Consider the following 25,671-nt stretch of genomic DNA (forward strand, 5'->3'; position numbering starts at 1 on the left):
CTCTGCTGCATGTATTATCCCCTGTTTGAGGAAATCTTTTACAGATGTTGCGCACGCTGCGGTTATGATGCCACTGCTTGCTCACGGGGGGGATGCTGAGACTGCCTTGACAGAGGATGATCCATGGTTTGCTATAAAATAATAAAAATTGCTTATTTTTAGTTTAATTCATTGCTTTTTGTTTCACAATATATCCTTGTAATCTTTTACCCTGTATGTTGTCCTACCTTATGTCAAAGTTTAAATTTCCTGGGTGGGAGGTAGCCAACCTAGTACCTGTTAGGGTAGCAGGGTGCACTAGATGGTTTTTATTTTCTATAAAATAAAGGTGTGTTTCTTTTAATCTTTGTATTCTGAGTGTGACACCCTAAAAGGGTGTCAAAAGGAGGAGTCGAAATGCAACTTAGCGTATATCATTTGTTGATTTTTTCTTTGTTGATTAAAAAAATAGAAATAATAATAAAATTAATTAATTAATAATAAACTTTTTACTATTTTCATGAAATACTATTAACATATTACTATACTGTGACCGCTGAAGTAAAGGGTAATGAGTGACACCCTAGGGGTGTCAAAAGGGGGAATCCTAAAAATCCCTATGTTATCTAATATGTTACTAGGGTACTGAGAACGTGTTCTGAATGGTCATTAAAGGTCTAAAGTTCCTGGGTTTATCAACAACCTAGTATGTATGTATCGATCATTGAACTTTTTGGTTTCTGTTTTAATTTACACCCCTTTTGGGGTGTAAAAAGGGGGATTGTTAGGATTGGTGTTTATTGCACTATAACCCAATGCTATATCACATGTGATATAATATTAGCAACTGTTAGCCTGGGCGCCTGGGTGTCTGTGTGTGTGTGCTGGAAGTAACAGTTAGCCCCAGATAAGTGTGCTGGGAAGCTGTGGTTAGCCTTGAGCGAGAACAGTGTGCTCTGTATGCAGGTGCAAATAGCACAGACAATGTTGCAGAGCTGTCTGACCTCAGTCTCTGGGGTGAGGGAGCGTAATCTACACAGCAACAGCGCCGGGACACAAAAGAGCGCAAAGAGGCTGGGACTAGCCTGAGCGCCGGCGATAGGCTGAGCAAAGTTTAAACCACGCTCAGCCTCTACGGTGATAGGCCAACAGACGGGTTGGAACTATGTCTGTCACCGTATAAGAACAGCTGTTTACTTACATCCTGCCAGTTCCCTGTTCTACCCTGTGGGGTGGTACAGTGAACCCGTATATACGAAAATTGCATTTACCATTTATCGCTTGAGTTTAATAAAAATACTTAAAGTATATTCGGTGACTCTGAATCACATTTTGTCCTGATACCAGATTGAATTGACGCAAATCCCTTATAGGCTGCACAGCGAGATTCAACCCAGAGCATATCGGACTGCTTTTTCTCTACCACATCTCCGGATTCCTACCGCAAACTCTGAACATTTGAGAGGTCCATCAACTAGCCGGGAGGTCCATCAGCCACTCCTTGGGCTACAATACCTATATCTGGCTCATTGTTCTATCTGTGCACACTGTCTTTGACCCAGCCTTTTGCTAGCCTCGTACGAACATCCTGATCGCACGTGCTTACATGATGTTTCGCGACACATAATGTAAGCTCGCGAGGATCAGGATGGTTCGTATGAGGCTAACCTTCTGCTACTCACCTAAAATTAGCTATATAGTATAAGGGATTCCATTCCAAGCATGGATGGGTTATTCTATTTGATAGAGCAACGTTGTTAGTTTCCCTACAAGCCTATCATTATAATAGTAATATATCATATTCTTGATCTTCAACAGATGCTCAGCCTTTGGCAGAAAAAAAACTGAGTTGGGTGAGTAAAAGTCTCACATTCAATGGTGTTCCCTTTCAAATTGTGGGCACGAAGATGTATGAATGCCACCAGGGGGAAAGACAGACTAACAAAATACAGATATGCTTCTGAAATGAACAGAAAGGCAGGAAGTTCAAAGACAGATCACGGTAATTTATACCATACAGTATACTGTACCAATTTACAACATCAATTTCCTTTTAATAATGTTGAAGTGCTAAAGAACAATGTAATGTTCCTCAATAAAATTTAAGAAGATGGGACTTAAACGGGTGTCCCACCTTTGTGGTCACTCCCATGGCACTTATCGCAAAAGTATGTAAGTGGGGTTAGGGTGGTGAGTTTTCCCTTACACTGTAAAGCGCTTTGGGTGTCTAGAAAAGTACCCTGTAAGTCCAATCAATTATTATTATTATTACATGTTTTGCCATCTTCCATAGCTTTAAGACCATGCCTTTGTACAGAGACGGAAACTGGTACAAAATACCTGGGAGGAGGAAAGTGTGCGGGTTGTTCCACCAATTGAGTACCTTTTGTGTAGTGTAACTTTTATTTCACCTAATTTTAACATTCTGTCATTGTCACGAATCCCGTTTCCTGAGTCTGGTTGTTGCCTGTGTTCTGTTCTGGAGTGTTTTTCCGGTGTCCTGGAACGCACCCTGTCTGGTTGCCGGGCGTTTTAGCTAGTTGGGAGATCTCAGATTACCCGCACCTGTATCCCATCAGCTATCTGTGCACCTGGTCCTGATCATCATCTCTCCTGTTCATAACCCCGGACCTGACATCCATTCCCTGCCGGATCGTTAGCCTTAAACAGTAGGTTGTGCCAGCGTATCAGCCTCCAGCTTGATAGAAATTGTTTTGTTGTTTTTGTACGTCTTGCTTGCCTGAAACTTACCCCCGTTTGTTCTGTCTTCAGTTATTCACCCGGATCACTTACCCCATTCCTGCCTGGTCGTCGGAGGCTTCAGCTACTCCCTTGGACCCACCTATTCACTCCCATCAACTCACCACCGCTGCCCGTTACGCTACCTGGATATTTCTACCCCTTCATATTCACTTGTAAATAAATACTCACCTTCTTCCTACTCTCCTTGTCCTGGTCTGCTTCTGGGTTCGATTTTGAAAGAACGTGACAGTCATGAAGAGTTTAACATAATAAAAACATGTTCTCATTTCAAGATGTTAAATAAATTACTATAGTGCCTCATTTTAAAAATGTATTTATTTATTTCACCTTTATTTAACCAGGTAGGCTAGTTGAGAACAAGTTCTCATTTGCAAATGCGACCTGGCCAAGATAAAGCATAGCAATTCGACACATACAACACAGAGTTACACATGGAATAAACAAAACATAGTCAATAATACAGTAGAACAAAAAGAAAACAAAAAGTCTATATACAGTGAGTGCAAATGAGGTAAGATAAGGGAGTTAAGGCAATAAATAGGCCATGGTGGCGAAGTAATTACAATATAGCAATTAAAACACTGGAATGGTAGATGTGCAGAAGATGAATGTGCAAGTAGAGATACTGGGGTGCAAGGAGCAAGATAAATAAATAGAGTATGGGGATGAGGTAGGTAGATAGATGGGCTGTTTACAGATGGGCTATGTACAGGTGCAGTGATCTGTGAGCTGCTCTGACAGCTGGTGCTTAAAGCTAGTGAGGGAGATATGAGTCTCCAGCTTCAGAGATTTTTGCTGTTCGTTCCAGTCATTGGCAGCAGAGAACTGTAAGGAAAGACGACCAAAGGAGGAATTGGCTTTGGGGGTGACCAGTGAGATATACCTGCTGCAGCACGTGCTACGAGTGGGTGTTGCTATGGTGACCAGTGAGCTGAGATAAGGTGGGGCTTTACCTAGCAGAGACTTGTAGATAACCTGTGGGTTTGGTGACGAGTATGAAGCGAGGGCCAACCAACGAGAGCGTACAGGTCGCAATGGTGGGTTGTGTATGGGGCTTTGGTGACAAAACAGATGGCACTGTGATAGACTGCATCCAGTTTGTTGAGTAGAGTGTTGGAGGCTATTTTATAGATGACATCACCGAAGTCGAGGATCGGTAGGATGGTCAGTTTTACGAGGGTATGTTTGGCAGCATGAGTGAAGGATGCTTTGTTGCGATATAGGAAGCCAATTCTAGATGTAATTTTGGATTGGAGATGCTTAATGTGAGTCTGGAAGGAGAGTTTACAGTCTAACCAGACACCTAGGTATTTGTAGTTGTCCACGTATTCTAAATCAGAGCCGTCCAGAGTAGTGATGCTGGACGGGCGAGCAGGTGCGGGCAGTGATCGGTTGAATAGCATGCATTTAGTTCTACTTGCGTTTAAGAGCAGTTGGAGGCCACGGAAGGAGAGTTGTATGGCATTGAAGCTCGTCTGGAGGTTAGTTAACACAGTGTCCAAAGAACGGCCAGAAGTATACAGAATGGTGTCGTCTGCGTAGAGGTTTATCAGAGAATCACCAGCAGCAAGAGCAACATCATTGATGTATACAGAGAAAAGAGTCGGCCCGAGGATTGAACCCTGTGGCACCCCCATAGAGACTGCCAGAGGTTCAGACAGCAGGCCCTCCGATTTGACACACTGAACTCAATCAGAGAAGTAGTTGGTGAACCAGGCGAGGCAATCATTTGAGAAACCAAGGCTGTCGAGTCTGCCAATAAGAATGTGGTGATTGACAGAGTCGAAAGCCTTGGCCAGGTCGATGAATAAGGCTGCACAGCAATGTCTCTTATCGATGGCGGTTATGATGTCGTTTAGGACCTTGAGCTTGGCTGAGGTGCACCCATGACCAGCTCTGAAACCAGATTGCATAGCGGAGAGGGTACGGTGGGATTCGAAATGGTCGGTAATCTGTTTGTTAACTTGGCTTTCGAAGACCTTAGAAAGACAGGGTAGGATAGATATAGGTCTGTAACAGTTTGGGTCTAGATTGTCTCCCCCTTTGAAGAGGGGGATGACCGCGGCAGCTTTCCAATCTTTGGGGATCTCAGACGATACGAAAGAGAGGTTGAAGAGGCTAGTAATAGGGGTTGCAACAATTTCGGCAGATAATTTTTATAAAGAGAGGGTCCAGATTGTCTAGCCCGGCTGATTTGTAGGGGTCCAGATTTTGCAGCTCTTTCAGAACATCAGCTATCTGGATTTGGGTAAAGGCGAAATGGTGAAGGCTTTGGCGGGTTGCTGTGGAGGGTGCCGGGCAGTTGACCGGGGTAGGGGTAGCCAGGTGGAAAGCATGGCCAGCCGTAGAGAAATGCTTATTGAAATTCTCAATTATAGTGGATTTATCAGTGGTGATAGTGTTTCCTAGCCTCAGAGCAGTGGGCAGCTGGGAGGAGGTGCTCGTATTCTCCATGGACTTTACAGTGTCCCAGAACCTTTTTGAGTTAGTACTACAGGATGAAAATTTCTGTTTGAAAAAGCTAGCCTTAGCTTTCCTAACTGCCTGTGTATATTTGTTCCTAACTTCCCTGAAAAGTTGCATATCGCGGGGGCTGTTCGATGCTAATGCAGAACGCCACAGGATGTTTTCGTGCTGGTCAAGGGCAGACAGGTCTGGAGTGAACCAAGGACTATATATATTCCTAGTTCTACATTTTTGGAATGGGGCATGCTTATTTAAGATGGTGAGGAAGGCACTTTTAAAGAATAGCCAGGCATCATCTACTGACGGGATAAGGTCAATGTCAGGTCGATTAGAAAGGCCTGCTCGCAGAAGTGTTTTAGGGAGCGTTTGACAGTGATGAGGGGTGGTCTAAGTGCCAAATAAAGTAGCAGGGTTTATCTTAAATCAGAAAAAAATCTGCCAATTTCAAAAATGGGCATTTCTGTGAACATTTAGGTGAAACTGTGTACGTTTTACTTGTGGATTTTGAAAATAAAACTCTAAAATCAAGATGTGTCAATTTGTTGGTCTACATGTCATTTTAAAAACAATGCTTGTAGTAAACCTATTTTGGGTCAAGAAAAGTATGAGTAAGGGCAAACATCATGTTAAGCTTGCAAGCTGAGTTTGTATAAGACATCCGATTACCACTTTGCATTTAAAAACGGTTGGTTTTATTATAGCTAATAATTAACCAAATCATTGATGGATTACTAGATAAAAGAAAACATAGAAAACCTTCGGTGTGAAAACTCCCCAAAGGCAGACTGAAAAGTAACTGAATTTGTCGATAGACCCTTTTACCAATAAAGTCACTGAAGGGTTCTGAAAATTCGCAAAAATATAGTCCCTAAATTGGCAAGACTGGATTCCACCAGATGGAAGTATCACACTCTCACACTCACCACACATGAACACACACATAATCAAACCAGAGATATGATATAATGACAATGGGATTCGTTGCTCCTGCTTATTCCTCTTTGGATTGGTGGAAACATCTTGTTATTTGAATAATAATTTTGAATATTTTATGAGGAATGTTGATGTCAACCGTGTGTATTCAATGGAGAGTGAGATGCTTAGACCATCTTGAAGTTCAACAGGGACTCCGATATAAAGTGTTTTTTATCAAAGTTGCCAGGATTTTACTTGCATCACACTTACAGTGGGGAGAACAAGTATTTGATACACTGCCGATTTTGCAGGTTTTCCTACTTACAAAGCATGTAGAGGTCTGTAATTTTTATCATAGGTACACTTCAACTGTGAGAGACTGAATCTAAAACAAAAATCCAGAAAATCACATTGTATGATTTTTAAGTAATTCATTTGCATTTTATTGCATGACATAAGTATTTGATCACCTACCAACCAGTAAGAATTCCGTCTCTCACAGACCTGTTAGTTTTTCTTTAAGAAGCCCTCCTGTTCTCCACTCATTACCTGTATTAACTGCACCTGTTTGAACTCGTTACCTGTATAAAATACACCTGTCCACACACTCAATCAAACAGACTCCAACCTCTCCACAATGGCCAAGACCAGAGAGCCGTGTAAGGACATCAGGGATAAAATTGTAGACCTGAAAAAGCCTGGGATGGGCTACAGGACAATAGGCAAACTTGGTCAAGAACTACAGGAAACATATGATCTCTGTAATTGCAAACAAAGTTTTCTGTACCAAATATTAAGTTCTGCTTTTCTGATGTATCAAATACTTATGTCATGCAATAAAATGCAAATTAATTACTTAAAAATCATACAATGTGATTTTCTGGATTTTTGGATTTTTTGATTCCGTCTCTCACAGTTGAAGTGTACCTATGATAAAAATTACAGACCTCTACATGCTTTGTAAGTAGGAAAACCAGCAAAATCGGCAGTGTATCAAATACTTGTTCTCCCCACTGTATATCACTACACTCGTAACAACCTAATCATTACGAAACTTCTATTAGACCAAATAAGTCTCACTTGTCAAAATAGCAATTCATGTTTATCTTGACTAAATTTGACTCTCTCATTGCCCCCCCATACAAAAACTCCTTGCCTGCTTAATAATTAAGGATCTGCTTAACGTGGACAGATTTCAGGCAGATTTCACTCACTTTTTATTAATTATTTTACTTATATTTGTGTATTGTTTTTGTGGTGTGGTTTTCACATAAGCCCTTTTGGGCTTCCAACCTATGGAGGATCAAACCTGCCACAAATCAATACATAAATAAATGCACACATAGATAAATGGATGAATGAAGCACACAAATAGATATATATAAATATTAATCTCACTTTAATTAATTTTATTCATTTTTATTATTTATTTATGTATTTCTTCCTCCAATATGATAATGAGGGGGTGTCATCAAACATTTGTGGGTGGTATATAACACACCATTCGTAAATCAATGTCACAGCGCGTTGCTCGATTCAGTATGCCAGAACGGTGTTCAACGTTTAATTAAATCAAATCACATTTTGTTCGTCACATGCTTTGTAAAGTTTAATTAAATCAAATTTGAAATCAAATCACATTTTGTTCGTCACATGCTTTGTAAACAACAGGTGTAGACTAACAGTTAGGGTCCTTCCTAGCAATGCACAGAAAAAGGAAATAATAGAAAAGTAAAACACGTAATAAAAGTAATAATAAATACACAAACGGTCCTGTGATGAACGACCAGTTGAAAAACGGTGTGATTATGGTGGCACACAGGGCAATTTTCTATGGTGTGCTGCACCTGAACTCTAAGTCATCGGGCAACTTCCTCCAAATTGTAGCAGCTAGCTGACTCAAGTTTTCGATGCATTCCTCGATAACCGGGGTTTGTGTGCTAGCTTAACACATAGAGCTGCCTCCCTGAACTTGCCTCTGACTGGGCTTGAACCAGGTGCCTCTACCTCGCCAACACAAGTGACCGACGGCTTGACAACGTGCGAACCAATTTAGGCTATACAAAATTAACCAATTGGATAGCGCCATCGGCGATATTTTAAGCTAGCGGTGGAGTGAGGTTACGGTATGTTCTTAAATCGAGGCTCTCAAGTGGCACTGCATCTCAGTGCAAGAGGTGTCACTACAGTCCCTGGTTCCTATCATCAAATCAAATCAAGTTTATTTTATATAGCCCTTCGTACATCAGCTAATATCTCGAAGTGCTGTACAGAAACCCAGCCTAAAACCCCAAACAGCAAGCAATGCAGGTGTAGAAGCACGGTGGCTAGGAAAAACTCCCTAGAAAGGCCAAAACCTAGGAAGAAACCTAGAGAGGAACCAGGCTATGAGGGGTGGCCAGTCCTCTTCTGGCTGTGCCGGGTGGAGATTATAACAGAACATGGCCAAGATGTTCAAAAATGTTCATAAGTGACAAGCATGGTCAAATAATAATCAGGAATAAATGTCAGTTGGCTTTTCATAGCCGATCATTAAGAGTTGAAAACAGCAGGTCTGGGACAGGTAGGGGTTCCATAACCGCAGGCAGAACAGTTGAAACTGGAATAGCAGCAAGGCCAGGTGGACTGGGAACAGCAAGGAGTCATCATGCCCGGTAGTCCTGACGTATGGTCCTAGGGCTCAGGTTCTCCGAGAGAGAGAAAGAAAGAGAGAAGGAGAGAATTAGAGAGAGCCAAGATTTTCAAAATGTTCATAAATGACAAGCATGGTCAAATAATAATCAGGAATAAATGTCAGTTGGCTTTTCATAGCCGATCATTAAGAGTTGAAAGCAGCAGGTCTGGGACAGGTAGGGGTTCCATAACCGCAGGCAGAACAGTTGAAACTGGAACAGCAGCAAGGCCAGGTGGACTGGGGACAGCAAGGAGTCATCATGCCCGGTAGTCCTGACATATGGTCCTAGGGCTCAGGTTCTCCGAGAGAGAGAAAGAAAGAGAGAAGGAGAGAATTAGAGAGAGCATACTTAAATTCACACAGGACACTGGATAAGACAGGAGAAGTACTCCAGATATAACCAACTGACCCTAGCCCCCCGACACATAAACTACTGCAGCATAAATACTGGAGGCTGAGACAGGAGGGGTCAGGAGACACCTATCCAGGCTGTATCACATCCGGCTGTGATTGGGAGTCCCATAGGACGGCACACAATTGGCACAGCGTCGTCCGGGGTAGGCCGTCATTGTAAATAGGAATTTGTTCTTTATTTAACTAGGCAAGTCAGTTAAGGTTAAATAAAAAAATAAAAAAAATAAACTCTGTTACACCTCCACATGGAAAGGCAGGTAATCTGGAAAGGCGCTGTTTTCAGAAGCGTTAGCCAGCACTGCCAAGTCTCTGGCTGTTGCTCGCCTGATTGCAGCCATACTAACTAACTGCCAGAAGAACTGGTCTACTGTAGCTACAGTATCTACCGGTTGTAAATCTCTCAAGTGTGTGTAGTTTGATTGTTTACTTCTCGGACCATCAGAGTCAGGCAAAAGCAATCAAGCAACGTGCCGTGACATTGATCATCCAATGATGTGTTAGATACCACCCACAGATGTTGATTGACACCCCCTCATTATCATATGGAGGAAGAAATAAAAAATAAAACAAATATATACATGAATGTGTTAATAAATAATTAAATACATACATATATGTAGATGCATTTTGGTCAGTATATTTGTATTTCCTTGCTAATTTATTTATGTGCAGATGTATTTATTCATTTATCTATATACAGTTGAAGTCGGAAGTTAACATACACTTAGGTTGGAGTCATTAAAACTTGTTTTTCAACCACTCCACAAATTTCTTGTTAACAAACTATAGTTTTGGCAAGTCAGTTAGGACATCTACTTTGTGCATGACACAAGTAATTTTTCCAACAATTGTTTACAGACAGATTATTTCACTGTATCACAATTCCAGTGGGTCAGAAGTTTACATACACTAAGTTGACTGTGCCTTTAAACAGCTTGGAAAATTCCAGAAAATTATGTCATGGCTTTAGAAGCTTCTGATAGGCTAATTGACATTATTTTAGTCAATTGGAGGTGTATCTGTGGATGTATTTCAAGGCCTACCTTCAAACTCAGTGCCTCTTTGCTTGACATCATTGGAAAATCAAAAGAAATCAGCCAAGACCTCAGAAAAAAATGTGTAGACCTCCACAAGTCTGGTTCATCCTTGGGAGCAATTTCCAAACGCCTGAAGGTACCATGTTCATCTGTACAAACAATAGTACGCAAGTATAAACACCATGGGACCACGCAGCTGTCATGCCGCTCAGGAAGGAGACGCGTTCTGTCTCCTAGAGATTAACGTACTTTGGTGCAAAAAGTGCAATTCAATCCCAGAACAACAGCAAAGGACCTTGTGAAGATGCTGGAGGAAACAGGTACAAAAATATCCACAATAAAACGAGTCCTATATCGACGTAACCTGAAAGGCCGCTCAGCAAGGAAGAAGACACTGCTCCAAAACCGCCATAAAAAATCCAGACTACGGTTTGCAACTGCACATGGGGACAAAGATCATACTTTTTGGAGAAATGTTCTCTGGTCTGATGAAACAAAAATAGAACTGTTTGGCCATAATGACCATTGTTATGTTTGGAGGAAAAAGGGGAAGGCTTTCAAGCCGAAGAACATCATCCCAACCGTGAAGCACGGGGGTGGCAGCATCATGTTGTGGGGGTGCTTTGCTGCAGGAGGGACAGGTGATCCTAACTGACCTAAAACAGGGAATTTTTACTTGGATTAAATGTCAGGAATTGTGAAAAACGGAGTTTAAATGTATTTGGCTAAGGTGTATGTAAACTTCTGACTTCAACTGTATGTGCTAACAGATTTGGTGGCGTTTGAGCTATTGAATTCGGCACAACCTAAAATTGTCACTTTGGAGTCTGGACTATAGGCCACTGAAGAGATTCTTATGGCTTTCAAATCATCTCGACCGCAGACTTCCTCTTCCAATGCTTACCCAGGCAGGGATGTTCCACTCAGGGCCTGTTTGATCTGACATAGAGCAAGTCTCATCTTAAGCCATTCTCTCATTTGCAACGCAGGCGAAAAACTCCCGGTTTTTGGTTGAAAAAGTGTGCTGAGGCAGCTGTGAAAATCTTCACTGTTGAATCGTCTGGTTGGAAAATGTAACCCATATGTCCTTCACTCGTATCAATCACACCATTAAAACAATCAGGTGCATCACAAAGAATGGCATCAATTTTTTTGTCATTGTGTTCCTGACACAAAGGACACAATACAGATAATTGGTCTAGGAGCCATGTTTTATGTCGTTTATCTCTCATGGTTTCTTGTCGCTTGTAGTGTTCACAGGTCTTACTTATACTTAGGCATACCTACCCTGGAAATTACTTTTTTCATTCTACAGAGGCTCACAAGCTCACTCCATAAGTTCACTACAAAAATTCCCAACTGTTTAAACTTTTCAAACTCAGGCCTCCCTCATTCACTATATAAATTCCCAACTGTTTCAAATGGTCAAACACATTCAACAGTTCAACAAGGTCACTACACATCAATCAACATGACATTTTTATTGAAAACATATGCTTTACTTCAAAGGAACAGCTGCACTATCATATTACATAAGCACTCACAAGATAGCGTGAGAACATCCGGACAGGAAGTCCATAAAAGGGCATAAACACGTGACACTAAAAATAGATCATCAATCACTTTTTCACACATGCCATCTACTGTATTCTCTCTATTGTGCCTTCAGAAAGTATTCACACCCCTTATATTATATTATTCATACCCAAAAAAATGACCACATTTTGTTGAATTAAAGCCTGAATTCAAAATGGTTTAAATTGCTTCTTCTTTTTTTACAGAAATATCTTATTTACATAAGTATTCATAACACTTTTCTATGACACTCCAAATTGAGCTCAGGTGCATCCAATATACTCTGATCATCCTTGAGATGTCACTAGAACTTGATTGGGGTCCACCTGTGGCCAATTCAATTGTTTTGACATCATTTAGAAAGAAACACACCTGTCTATATAAGTTCCCACTGTTGACAGTGCATGTCAGAGCAGAAACTATACCATGAAGTCCAGGGAACTGTCCGGTTATCGCCGAGATACAATTGTGAGGAGGAATATATCTGGGAATGGCTATAAAACTATTTCTATGGTGTTGAAAGTTTCCATGAGCACACTGGTCTTCATCATTGGGAAATTGAAAAAAATATGGAACTACCCAGACTCTGCATAGAGCTGGCTGTCCGACCAAACTGAGCAACTGGGCGAGGTGACCAAGAACCAAATGCCCACTCTGACAGAACTACAGAGTTCCTTGGTTGAGATGGAAGAACCTGCCAGAAGGACGACTTCACCAATCTGGGTTTTATAGGAGAATAACCAGATGGAAGTCACACCTGAGAAAAAAGGCACATGACAGCACGCCTGGAGTTAGCAAAAATGCATGTGAAAGACTCAGAGCATAAGGCTACGTCTGGAGAAAACCAGGCACACACAGCCCATCACCTGTCGAACACCATCCCTACCGTGAAGCATGGTGGTGGCAGCATCATGCTATGGGGATGCTTTTCAGCAGCAAGGACACAGGCAAATCCTTGATGAGAACATACTTCAGAATGTAAATGACCTTAACTTGGTCAAGGCCCCAGTCTAACAGGACAGTGACCCCAAGCATACAGCCAAAGCAACACTGGAATGGCTTCAGAACAAGAATGTGGAAGTCCTTGAGTGCCCCAGCTGAAATCCAGCCTTAAATCCCATTTAAATTTGTGGAAATTCTTGAGGATTGCTGTTCACCGCTGCCCCCCATCTAACTTAATAGAGCTTGAGAAAATCTGCAGGGAAGAATGGGAGAAAATCCACAAATCCAGATGTGCAATGCTGATACAGATACACCCAAGACGACTCAAAATTGTAATCGACGCCAAAGGTGCTTCTACAAGTATTGACTCCGAGTGTGAATAATTATCTAAATCAGATATTTCTAAAAAGAACCATTGAAAATCACAGCATATCTTTTGGCTGTCTTTTGAGTGGGTGAATATAGGTTGGAATCTCATTGATCAACATCTCAACCAACTATTACCCAATTATCCACGTGGAAATGACATGGTGTGCCCAGTGGGAAGCGATCACTTGTCACTGACTTTTATTTTGACATGAGGCAAGCGGAGAAGTGGGACCCACGTTTGTAAAGTCTGATTTAATATAATTTCTTTTGAACCTTTATTTAACTAGGCAAGTCAGTTAAGAACAAATTCTTATTTACAACGATGGCCTACCCCAGCCAAACCCGGATAACACTGGGACAATTGTGCGCCGCCCTATGGGACTCCCAATCACGGCCGGATTCTAACCAGGGTGACGCTTAGTGACGCTTCTTGCACTGAGATGCAGTGCCTTAGACCACTGAGCCACTCGGGAGCCAGTACATACAGTACATTCCTTTTAATATTTTGTCTCAAAAGGACCAATCCCCCAGACAAATGAGCAGACTAAGTTCAAATGTAATTTTATTCAATATTCTGGTTTCCAGAGGTCCTGAGAGAACCGTTTCCAAAGATTTATTGTATTGCATTATGTCAGACTGTGACTAGCTAGCTGGCTATCACTGGATGATGTATCAGGCTAGTCAGAGGCTTACTTTCAGGGGCTGGTAATATCACACTGGACATAAGATGGTTACAGTTATGGTCAAGTTTATTCTGATGTTGTTTGTATAAAATGTACCAAAAAATGACAAAAACCTTTAAATGAATCTGAGCATATTAATCTTTGAGCATCTCACAATGAATGTTTGACAGAGAGCTCAGCCTATTGCCTTACAGTTGCTGCTCTCCAGAGACCCTGCCACTCCTCTAACTGCTCTTCTTCTTCCACTCCACCCTCCATTCAATCCAGTCCAGTAGGGTTCGACTGGTCTGCCATCCAGCTACCTCCAGAGCTAGAAGAGATGAAGCACAAACAATGGTGACTGACCAGTGTGACAACATCCAGGGGCGTCAGTTGGGTATGGCGCTCAAGACCAAAAATGTAAATTAGACTCAAATCATTCCAATCCCGATTTACAATGCAACAGCTGTTTAACATATTGCGGGCTGGCTTTAGGACCATGTGGAGCATCGCTCGGAAAGCGGCTGCCAGCCTGCGGCCTCAGAGAGAGTAGAGAAATCGAGACACCCCACTCCCAATTTTTTTCCTGATTGGGGCGGGGCCACTCTGGTCTACTTATTGCCCCCGACGGGGCGGGAGCGGACAATAAGTAGACCAGAGACAGCTGTTCCGTCTCTTGCGTGAGCATGCCAGATATTATGGAGGAACCGCGAGCTCACATGGGTAAAGCCTGCTCATGCGAGAGAGGAAACGCCCACTTATACAGACAGGAACCGTGACCATTTTTTCTTCAATGGTTAACCGCCTGAGTAAACACTTATTTATCTTTTCGCTCACTTTTAGAAAGCAGGGACAGTGCCAGTTTGCTTTGCTGGACAGCAATTTAGGAAGTGTGCTGAATGCTTTGAATTTGATGTCGGCATTTGAACTGTCTTATTTGATAGCCAGGAGATAATTTAATTGGGAGGTGGGGAAGCCCTCCTTTTTGGTGGCCGCTCAAAAACAAAAGCATTTATTGCCATTAAAATATGGGTTATGAAAGATGGAGAGCTAATTTATATTTTCATCTGTTCACCGAGTAGGCTAGAGCAAGTTTGGTTTCCTGTTTTTGGCCTTAAAAACGAACAATTGTAGGCTACAACAAATGTGCATTGTCATGCAGTGACAGAATGATTATTGAGATAATGCAAATCATTCATGATTACTTAGTTGGGCTAACTTTTTTCAACTTCTTGATGTAGGTCTACTTCATTATCATCATCCTCTGTCTGAATCCTTAATCCCTACCTGTAGCCTACCTGCCTCTGGTATAATGCATTTCCACCACTCACTATCAGTCTTGCTTGTCCATCTTCCTGAATTAAAATTAGATATTCTAACAATCTTGCTTGCAAAAGTTATTTAGCTATAGTGTGGATGTTGCACTTTTTAAATATAATGAGCACCCAGATAGTAATGTGTTGCACACACAGAAGTTGCACTATCAGATGGAGACAAGCTGGCCCGGGGAACAAATTGAGCGAGCCACCCCTTCGTTGGTTACTGAACTGAAAAAAGAAATGTCCTCTCACTGTCAACTGCGTTTATTTTCAGCAAACTTAACATGTGTAAATATTTGTATGAACATAAGATTCAACAACTGAGACATAAACTGAACAGGTTCCACAGACATGTGACTAACAGAAATGGAATAATGTGTCCCTGAACAGGGGGGGGGGGGGGGGGGGGGGGGGGTCCAAATCAAAAGTAACAGTCAGTATCTGGTGTGGCCACCATCTGCATTAAGTACTGCAGTGCATCTCCTCATGGACTGCACCAGATTTACCATTTCTTGCTGTGAGATGTTACCCCACTCTTCCATCAAGGCACCTGCAAGTTCCTGGACATTTCTGGGGGGAATGGCCCTAGCCCTCACTCTCCAATCCAACAGGTCCAAGACGTGCTCAATGGGATTGAGATCCGGGCTCTTCGCTGGCCATGGCAGAACACTGACATTCCTGTCTTGCAGGAAATCAGCCATACTGCTCATTCTGTGCGTGGTGGCATTGTCATGCTGGAGGGTCGTGTCAGGATGAGCCTGCAGGAAGGGTACCACATGAGGGAGGAGGATGTCTTCCCTGTAACGCACAGCGTTGAGATTGCCTGCAATGACAACAAGCTCAGTCCAATGATGCTGTGACACACCGCCCCAGACCATGACGGACCCTCCACCTCCAAATCGATCCCGCTCCAGAGTACATGCCTCGGTGTAACGCTCATTCCTTCGACGATAAACGCAAATCCGACCATCACCGCTGGTGAGACAAAACTGTGACTCGTCAGTGAAGAGCACTTTTAACCAGTCCTGTCTGGTCCAGCGATGGTGGGTTTTTGCCCATACGCGATGTTGTTGCCGGTGATGTCTGGTGAGGACCTGCCTTACAACAGCCCCCTGCCTACAAGCCCTCAGTCCAGCCTCTCTCAGCCTATTGCGGACAGTCTGAGCCCTGATGGAGGGATTGTGCGTTCCTGGTGTAACTCGGCAGTTGTTGTTGCCATCCTGTACCTGTCACGCAGGTGTGATGTTCGGATGTACCGGTCCTGTGCAGTTGTTGTTACACGTGGTCTGCCACTGCGAGGACGATCAGCTGTCCGTCCTGTCTCCCTGTAGCGCTGTCTTAGGCGTCTCACAGTACGGACATTGCAATTTATTGCCCTGGCCACATCTACAGTCCTCATGCCTCCTTGCAGCATGCCTAAGGCACGTTCACGCAGATGAGCAGGGACCCTGGGCATCTTTCTTTTGGTGTTTTTCAGAGTCAGTAAAAAGGCCTCTTTAGTGTCCTAAGTTTTCATAACTGTGACCTTAATTGCCTACTGTCTGTAAGCTGTTATTGTCTTAACGACCGTTCCACATGTGCATGTTCATTAATTGTTTATGGCTCATTGAACAAGCATGGGAAACCGTGTTTAAACCCTTTACAATGAAGATCTGTAAAGTTATTTGGATTTTTACAAATTATCTTTGGAAGACAGGGTCCTAAAAAAGGGACGTTTCTTTTTTTGCTGAGTTTACATCAATATTCTCAGTGCCACATTGTTGGTTAATAGAATGTTTAAATACTCTGAGGCACCTTGTTGATAAAATGCCTCAATATTCGTTGAATGTTTTCCTTCCCTGGTGAATATTGCAGAAATTATAAAATGAGCTTGGCGCACACATTATGCAGCGCAATAAGAGAAAATGTAACTACTGGAAATATATAGGTTCGACACAGAGAATGATAGAGGCCTCTAGTGGCCAAAAGGCCATTTTAGCATGGGCAGCGCCATGAGGGCTTCCACCATTTTAATGTAGTCAACTGGATGGGATTTCCAACTTCATTGGCTGAGCCCTCCTGGTGACCGTGTTCGAGTCATGTCCAACCGGGTCATCAGGAGGGATCAGCCAATAGTGAAGAAGAAAATTGACTACTTCAAAATGGAGATTGCCTCAATGACGCTGCTCATATACGCTACAATGGCACATATAAAATATGAAACTTCTATCTATCTCTATGGTTTGATAAGGTGACATGTAAAGGGGCCTTAGCTCCCTTTTTAAAAGGCATGTGTAGATTTTCTATTTGTATTTCGTGATTTAGGACATTCTTTGGTCGAGTCATGCGTCCTTGTCGGCCTAAGTAAGTCATTTTGTGTAGGCCTAGGCCTTGTATTCAATGCATGTTTTTGATTTATGTGGCATAGTTTGCATTCGCGGCCAGCTGTTTTATGCACCAGATACTCACATTTATTTTTATTATATTTATTTAACCTTTATTTAACTCGGCAAGTCTTAAGAACAAATTCTTATTTACAATGACGGCCTACCAAAAGTCAAAAGCCCTCCTGCGGGGATGGGGCCTGGGATAAAAAATAATCATAATAATAAAATAAAATAAAAGGACATTGATATCGGCTTTTGAAATTCGTCCTTGTTGTGACCTGATAGCCTGTATTATGCATCTATTTCATGTTCACTGTATGTGCTGTTCCACAAGTAAATGAGTCAATTTATGAAGTTGAGTAGTGGTTGACATTTTACACACCATTCCACAGACCTTTAAACCCAATATTGAGGTGATAATTAATGGCTGGGATCATTTTTATTGGTTTTTGCTGTTCTCCAAATAGCATTTTATAGTTTTTAAACTGTGTAGAAATGCAGTAAATGAGCTTCAACTTCCAAACAATTCCTTGGGGGGAGGGGCATACCCTAGGTTTAGCTGAACGGACGCCACTGACGACATCCCAACATACACGGTGGGAGTAAACAGCTACTGACTGAGCACACCTTGTTACACTGAGCTTACCTTTGAGGAATGGCTGAAAAATGTGGTCCATAAGTTTATGACTCTCATGCACCAGCTCCCAATGATCTTGAGGGAAAGGAAAAAGGGATAACAGAGTTATAACACAGCATTGACAAAGACTTTGGTTTAAACTGTCATGTAAAGATGATCATTAAAGGCTCACTGTTGCTGTGTGACATTGAGAGTTGTTTGAGAGCCCCCTCTAGTGGCGAGACAGGGTGTAACACCGTGCAGAGGCACACTGCTTGGCACACAGCCCTGATCTCATCACATACAGATGCATCTGTTCCCAAACAAACACACACCGAGCCTAAGGGAGAGAAATAGCACATTCAATAACACTCACATGACATACACCATCTATTAAAATGACATGATGTAATGTACATCCATCTCGAAACAACCCACGTCAAAACTGAATACAGCAGTTGGTGGGGGATTACTGAAATATGTTATACACACCACGTTTGACTCCGATAAGGAAGAGCTTCTGGTTGTTTTTCATGGCCAAATTAAGGTCCTCTGACCTACAAAATGAAAGAAATTATATCATTGAGCATGAACATCCAAATCTGAGCACACTTCACTTCCACACCAAACAGGCAGACACCAACTTACATATAAACAAGTTCCCCTAGCCTCACTCCCAGTTTGATTGGCACTGTCCTCCTGAACTCTAAAAAAATAAACAGCAGAAAAGTATGTTAAAGCCATTGATAGTTGATAGCCATAATGATCAACAAGCCATTTCATTGTTTATTATTCACTGAATGTCAGCCATACCCAAGAATACAGGCTCTTTATGATTGGCCTCTAGTGGACCGAGGACCCGCCCACAATAGCAAGCCGAGCTTCGTTGAGTGTCTCCATGACAACCGAACGCACTGCTTTGTAATTTGCAAAAAGGTGGAGGATGGTGAAAAGGAAGAAGAGGACGAATGTCAGCCTGAGGAGATGAGAAGGGATGGAAAACAGATCAATATCCATCGAATAACCAATAGGTTAGCTATATAGAGCTGTCATGTCCTATCTCATACAGTGGCAGTGTAAGCAGTGCAATAGAGGACTCACAGTGGATTGACAGTGACAAGAGGAATAAGGATCAGACTGACCAGCAGTCCAGACAGATTCACTAAAGTCTCCTGTAAAGAACACATGAATTACAATAAGATCCTCATCTTAAAGCAGCAGTACAAGACAGGACAGTAAAAGCCATGGGTTAGTTACAGTATCTTACAGTATCATCAAGTAGAGAAATATGTATGGAGCACCTGGCTGCCATCTTTGGCAGAGATGTCCGCCATGTTGTCTCTGCGAGCTTGGTGAAGAGTCAAAGCAGCTCTGGTGGCCCCACCTGCAACCCCGACAATGGACTGACAAACACAGAGAGAGAGAGATATCGAACAGTGTACATTTACATTTAACAGACGCTCTTATTCAGAGTGAATTACAATCAGTGCATTCAACCAAAGTAGGTAAAACAACCACATATTAGGAACATTGCAAGTAAAACCTTCAAAATAGCTGGTTGCTATCTGCAAAATCAATGCTAGTGAGAATATGGTATTCAGGTTTACCTTGAATATTCCAGCAGAGCACACAATTAGAGTGAAGAATGTTGGGCAGTTAGGAGCCAGTATTTCCATGAACATGGCGATATCATTGAGAACATCAGCAACAAGCCTAAGGAAAACAGCACAAGCATTGACATACCCAATAATTCCATAACACACAATGAACACACTCACTTTATTGATGCTTGACATCCCTACCTCCATTTTTTGGCCTCAGAGTCTAGTTTATTCCTAAAACACAGAGAAAGACAAAATTTGAAAAACAATATTGACAATTACTAATAGTAGATTACAAAACAAATCAAAACTCATTAAGCCAGGCAAATAAGATTCTTCCCAGCATGCCTGTGCCATCTAAAATGTAGATTGTTTTTTTTATAAACCCCCTTAACAGGAAAGAAGACAATAGTCTTATCACAGTCATTAACACTAACCTCGTAATAACCAGGTAATTGTTGCAGCAGCAACTGTTGCCTCTTGGTTTCCAACACCAACACCCCTTAAAGAGGCCTGGGTGGCAAGAGTACCTGAAAGAGAACTGGAAAAGGCCTGTGTGTGTGTGTCAGAGAGAGGGAGAGGGAGAGGGGGAGAGAGAGAGTCCAATAGAGTGTTAAAATGTACATAATAAATTTGACATTTCAAAATTATGGCACACATATCCACAAAACAACCACATCCTCTGTCTTTCTCACACAGACCTACCTGAAGAGTATCCCAAAATTGATACTGCAGGTAATCACCACTGACACTCTCTGGATACCCCTGAGGCAAGAAGACACTCTAACAAGAGTAGATGAGATATGAGAGAGAGAGATATGAGGGGGGGGGGGGGGGGGGGGGGGTGTTTAGGGACAGAATGAAATTTACAGTATGGGTACCTGGAGGAAAACGAGGGAGGGTCATGCTTTTTCAATTTCAGTCAAGGGGAGGGTTTAGTATTTTTTTTAAATCTACTCCAGGGGAGGGTCATGTAATTTGTAATTGATGACATTTCTATATTTCTCAGTGTTTTAGAATTAGTTGCTTACTAGGCTATATATCGATGTGTGCCCGATGCCTCCCCTCATCTCTGATTCTCCACTGGGCGCGCAATATCAAGTGTGCTTATAGGCTATTTAGTGTGGTCTCAATCAAATGATCCATAGCCTATATGTGCTTGCTAGGAGAAGCACAGAGCAAAGTTATATTTCTAAGATAGCTGTTGGGATGGGGTAAATAAAACTAGGCAGCATTACACACTGCAATGGATATTCCAACCCTGAGCCCCAGCCTGCGCTTGCTGACCAATGGCTAACCAATGGCTGTGCTGTGTAGGCCTACGGTGGCAGTTCAGGAGAGTCAAAGGCTTCTTCTGATTTTTTTGTTGATTGCGCGCCGACTAGCCTATGTTCTGTTTAGGTTAAGAAGGAGAGGGTGAATATGAGGAGCTATAGGAGGACAGACTCATTGTAGTGGCTGGAATAGAATAAATGGAACGTATAAAACACAAGGAAACCACGTTTGACTCCATTCTATTAATTCCATTCCAGCTATTACAATGAGCTCGTCCTACTATAGCTCCTCCCACCAGCCTCCACTGGTGTGAACAAGCATTACAACTCAGCCTGGAAAACACCCTCCATTCACCTTTTATGGTGACAGTAACACCCTTTATTTGCTGTATAATTTGTAACTATTGGCATTAGGCCACGGCATGCAAATATTTAGTTTATCAATAGATTATTGTGTTTATATGCCCTGCCTTGGTATAGGCTCTGGGATTAAATAGGCAATGATGTCGCGTTCCTATCGCACAGCAATACTGTAGCCTATACATACTGTGAAATATTTTACCTAAACTACTGCCCTATTTAATGTGTTAGCAGTCATTTATGCTGTATCTGGAAAATAACTGTCAGTTTCTGAACGAGAAAACAATGGCACATTTTCGTGGACCTGTCAGCAGAACATTTTAATTCGGCAATGTTTTAAAATAGACTTTTCCCCCAACCTAAATATGATGGAGAACCCGTGAATTCTGAAACATAGTAGGGCAGGCCACAAAAAAATGCAATTACAGTACTTACAGTAGGTACAGTTGTATTTCTCCTGTGTTTTTGTTTTACTTGACTTTTTAATTTATGTTTTATAGTACTACTGATATTTATTACTGCGAGAAAAACATTTCACAGTAGGCTACTTATGCACATGAGAATACAAATTGAAAAGCCATACATAGGCCTACTTCAATGTAAAAGATCAGCTGTTAAATTCAACTGTATACCGGTATTATAAACCGCACTGCCTATGAGTTTGCAAAACTTGAAATACATATAGCCTATGTATTTACTAGGCTACTAGGTCCAATTAAATGAGAGATGTGGATGGTCATTTGTTGTATGGCTCCTTTGAGAATATGAACCCAACACGTCCAGAAAAAGTGAGGAATATATTCTGCAAATATATTCCCTAAAAAAGGGAAAAAGATTCCTATGTCTAATTATAAGATTTCTATGTCTAATTATTTTTGATTTTAAATATAAAACACATATATTTTCATTCTTCTAACTAATGGTAAATGGTTGCATTCTTGTTCATATGTTTTCCTGTTTTTAGTTTTTTATTAAGCTTTTCATCATATCCCCCATTTGCACAAAATAGTTACTTGCAGTGGCGACCCGTCATTCAGGGCAGAGCCCCACCAGTTTTGCGCAACAACAAAAAAACAAGTCGACAATCTACTGGCAAATCCTTTTTAATCCTTGTCATATGAAGATAAATTATAGATAAAACGTATCGGTGCTCATCGGCCATTGGACATAAAGACATAAAGAACAAGTTGGAAATCGCAAATTCACCAATGAGTTGTATGGAAGGAATCAGTGGCTAACTGCAAGCACTGCAAAGCAATCACTAACATTAGCCTGCTATTCAATGGAGTGGCTGTGTGTTTTTTTTCGAGTTCCCACCAGAAATCCAGAGAATGGCAGACTTTGATGACAAAGTTTGTTGACAAAATGTGCCCACAAAGGACCGCCGCGCCACCTTCACAAGGTGAGTCCAAAAATGTATTGTATGCTGCTGCATAAATTATGTAATATGCAAGGGAGATATGTACACTGTAGCTAAGAAAGTAATACTAAGTGTATGTTGTGTAGTAAGCTGTTAGTAGCCCATGTCATTCGTGGCCGGTGTGTGCTTGTTTGCCAACTTTTTTTCACAGCTTTGACAGTGCTACTGATAGTAGTGGTGGCGCCTGGGTTGCACATGCGAATTCAGCAGACACAACATTCTACAATAGAATTCTGTTATTTGACATGTCAAATTAAAAGCTGCACTATGCGTCGAATAGTGTTATGACGTGTATCTTTTTTGACAGGCAAAGACCCAAACGGCGTTCAATGTGCCTCACCCTAATAATTTGGTCTATTTTCACCTCTTAATTTTGCCTACTGTTCTAACTTGGTGGTGCACATGTAGCCTATAACCTGTTTTAGAGAGATGTAATCATTGAATATTGCAAGAGCTTTCATTGTCTGGTTTATATGTCCCCTTTATTTATCCTACAGTTCTGACTTGTTGTACAGGGAGTACACTGTAAGAACGGCCCATGTTCTGAATTCTGTCGCTGTACATTTCAAAAGTGCTGAACAAATAGTTATATTAGCTACGTCCGTCGTCGCTCGTTAATGTCTTAATCGAAATTACAGATTGCCTCTTATCCACTTGTCGTCCCCTTATGCCACAGTTTGTACATCTCAATTGTCAGTAGAAACCACATTTGTTTAAGCAAGTCAGCCATATCAGCTATGTAGGCAGTAAATGAGGCTGAATGAACTGTTTCGCTGCCAGACAAGGCTCCGCTGAAAGCCAGGTGTAGCAGTGGTAAGGTGTTGGGACTGCTGTTGGAACAGCATTATGAAGGCCCTAACAGTTTGTGGACACCGTTTGTTACTGTTATAGTGCAATTAATGTATTGTTTAGTGTTGTGTTGTGTAGTGGCTTTGCTGGCATGCATCCCACATTTTTGTTTTTGCCCCACCAATAGATTTACATCGTGGCTAAAATCGCCACTGCTTACTTGCAATACAATATTTCAACCACTAGCAGATGTGTGTACACATGGTCTAAAGTTTGCGGAGAGGTGAGCACATTCTCACAGTCAAGCTAAACTTTTTTAAATGCCAACTTTTGCGTGAAAAGTGGCGCAAGCACATTTTGGGGTATTATTTTGTACTTATGAAAGGTTTATAAATTAGGCCCCTGGATCTGTCCCAAGAAGTGAGGGTAAACGGTAGGCATGTTCCCTGTTATCCACTTTATGTTTAATTATTTGGGGTATAGATGAGGGTCACTTGTTTATTTTCAAGCGTTCAGGGAGGGTTTAGGTCAAATATATTTTGCTGAAGAGGGCCAACCATTTTCACTTCAGAGATGTCCAATTTTCTCCATGTAACCCTTATTATAAATAACGTTCACTCCCTTTGCAGTTGTGAGACTATATTCAGTGAGCCTTTATCAAAATTCATTATAATGTAAAAAAATGTCTCACTTTGAACACGCCAATGATGGTTTTTCCAGTCGTCCCACCGTTGCCCCCTACTCTTTCTCTCTCCATTACTCCATCCTTCAACTGATATTTCCATGACTCGAGGGAGCCATATCTCTCCGTTGCCACCACTGGCATTTTCTCTTTCTCAATTTAATGAAACACCACCTGCACGGTTAGACATATGTTTGTAAATAATATATTTAGGTATGCATTTTATGCAATAGTACTTTCTGTTGCATGTTTTCACTTACCAAAGCTTTACTTCCGTGTTTTCAGAATCCACGTCAGCTGTACAAATTCTGTATTTTCTATTGGCTAAGGACTGAAACTGTCCCTGCAGTTTAGATCAATCCCGCGATTGCTTTGGGACAGCTTGATCCAGAAGTCACAGATCATTTTCCACAAGCATGAATTCTGCTTGTTTGTAGTATTTGTCTGTGTGTGTGTCTGTGTGTGTCAAATAAAATCAATAAAATTGTATTTGTCACATGTTTCGTAAAAAACAGGTGTAGACTAACAATGAAATGCTTACTTACGGGTAATTTTCCAACAATGCAGAGTTAAAGATACAAAAATGGAAAAGTAAAATAAAAAAAAGAATAACAATAATGAGTAACAATAACTTGGCTATATACAAGAAGTACCAGTACTGAGTCGATGTGCAGGGGCACAAGGTAACTGAGGTAGCTACAGTATGTACATATAGGTAGGTGTAAAGTGACTAGGCAACATGATAGATAATAGACAGTAGCAGCAGTGTGTGTGAAAGTGTGTGAGTGTGTGGCGTCAGAATGCATCTGTGCGAGTGTTATGTGTGTCTGTGGACGAGTGTGTGTGTGTGCTTGAGTGACATCACTGTTGAAGAATGCAGTCTGGTAGTCCCCAAGTACTGAAATAAGTATTCCTTACCTCTGGGTCAGAGAACAAAGAGTAGTTTGGCGGAAGTCTTGAAACAGGGTGTGCACGTTAACTTAGACTAGAGTAGCAAAACAGTTGACCTATAACAGAGACCTTGAGAGAGTGGGCATATCTCAACACATAGTTATCCAATTACCTAAATCATTCTCACTTACGATGAACCAAAAATATTGGGAATTGTATGTGTGTATGTGAAACAAAGCGTGCATGAAAGGTGTGAGTTTAAAAGAGGGATACAGGGGGAGACAGACATGAATACAGTGTCATAAAGATATTATTAACATGTACAGAGGAGGATAAGGAAGGACAGAGTACATGAAACCAAGCTGTTTGTTTTCCCTCAAGGCAAGGCATGTTTTGACTCACCTATGCAAGTTTTCAGGAATGTTGCACAGAGAGAGCAAGAGAGAGAGAAGAGAAGCTAAGAGGCACTGTATTCCATAACATCGTGATTGATAGAATAATAGAATGTGGAGAACCAACAAGTATGGTTGAAGTGGAGGTAGAGTGTAGTTAGATAT

General features: G+C 41.6%; 1 pseudogene; it reads right to left on the reverse strand.

Moving 5' to 3' along the window:
• Positions 1-13,619: 13,619 nt before the first annotated feature.
• LOC120040453 lies at positions 13,620-25,629 on the reverse strand (annotated as a pseudogene).
• Positions 25,630-25,671: the final 42 nt, after the last annotated feature.

The sequence above is a fragment of the Salvelinus namaycush genome, chromosome 3 (genome assembly GCF_016432855.1).
Source record: "Salvelinus namaycush isolate Seneca chromosome 3, SaNama_1.0, whole genome shotgun sequence".
In the NCBI taxonomy this organism is placed as follows: domain Eukaryota; kingdom Metazoa; phylum Chordata; class Actinopteri; order Salmoniformes; family Salmonidae; genus Salvelinus; species Salvelinus namaycush.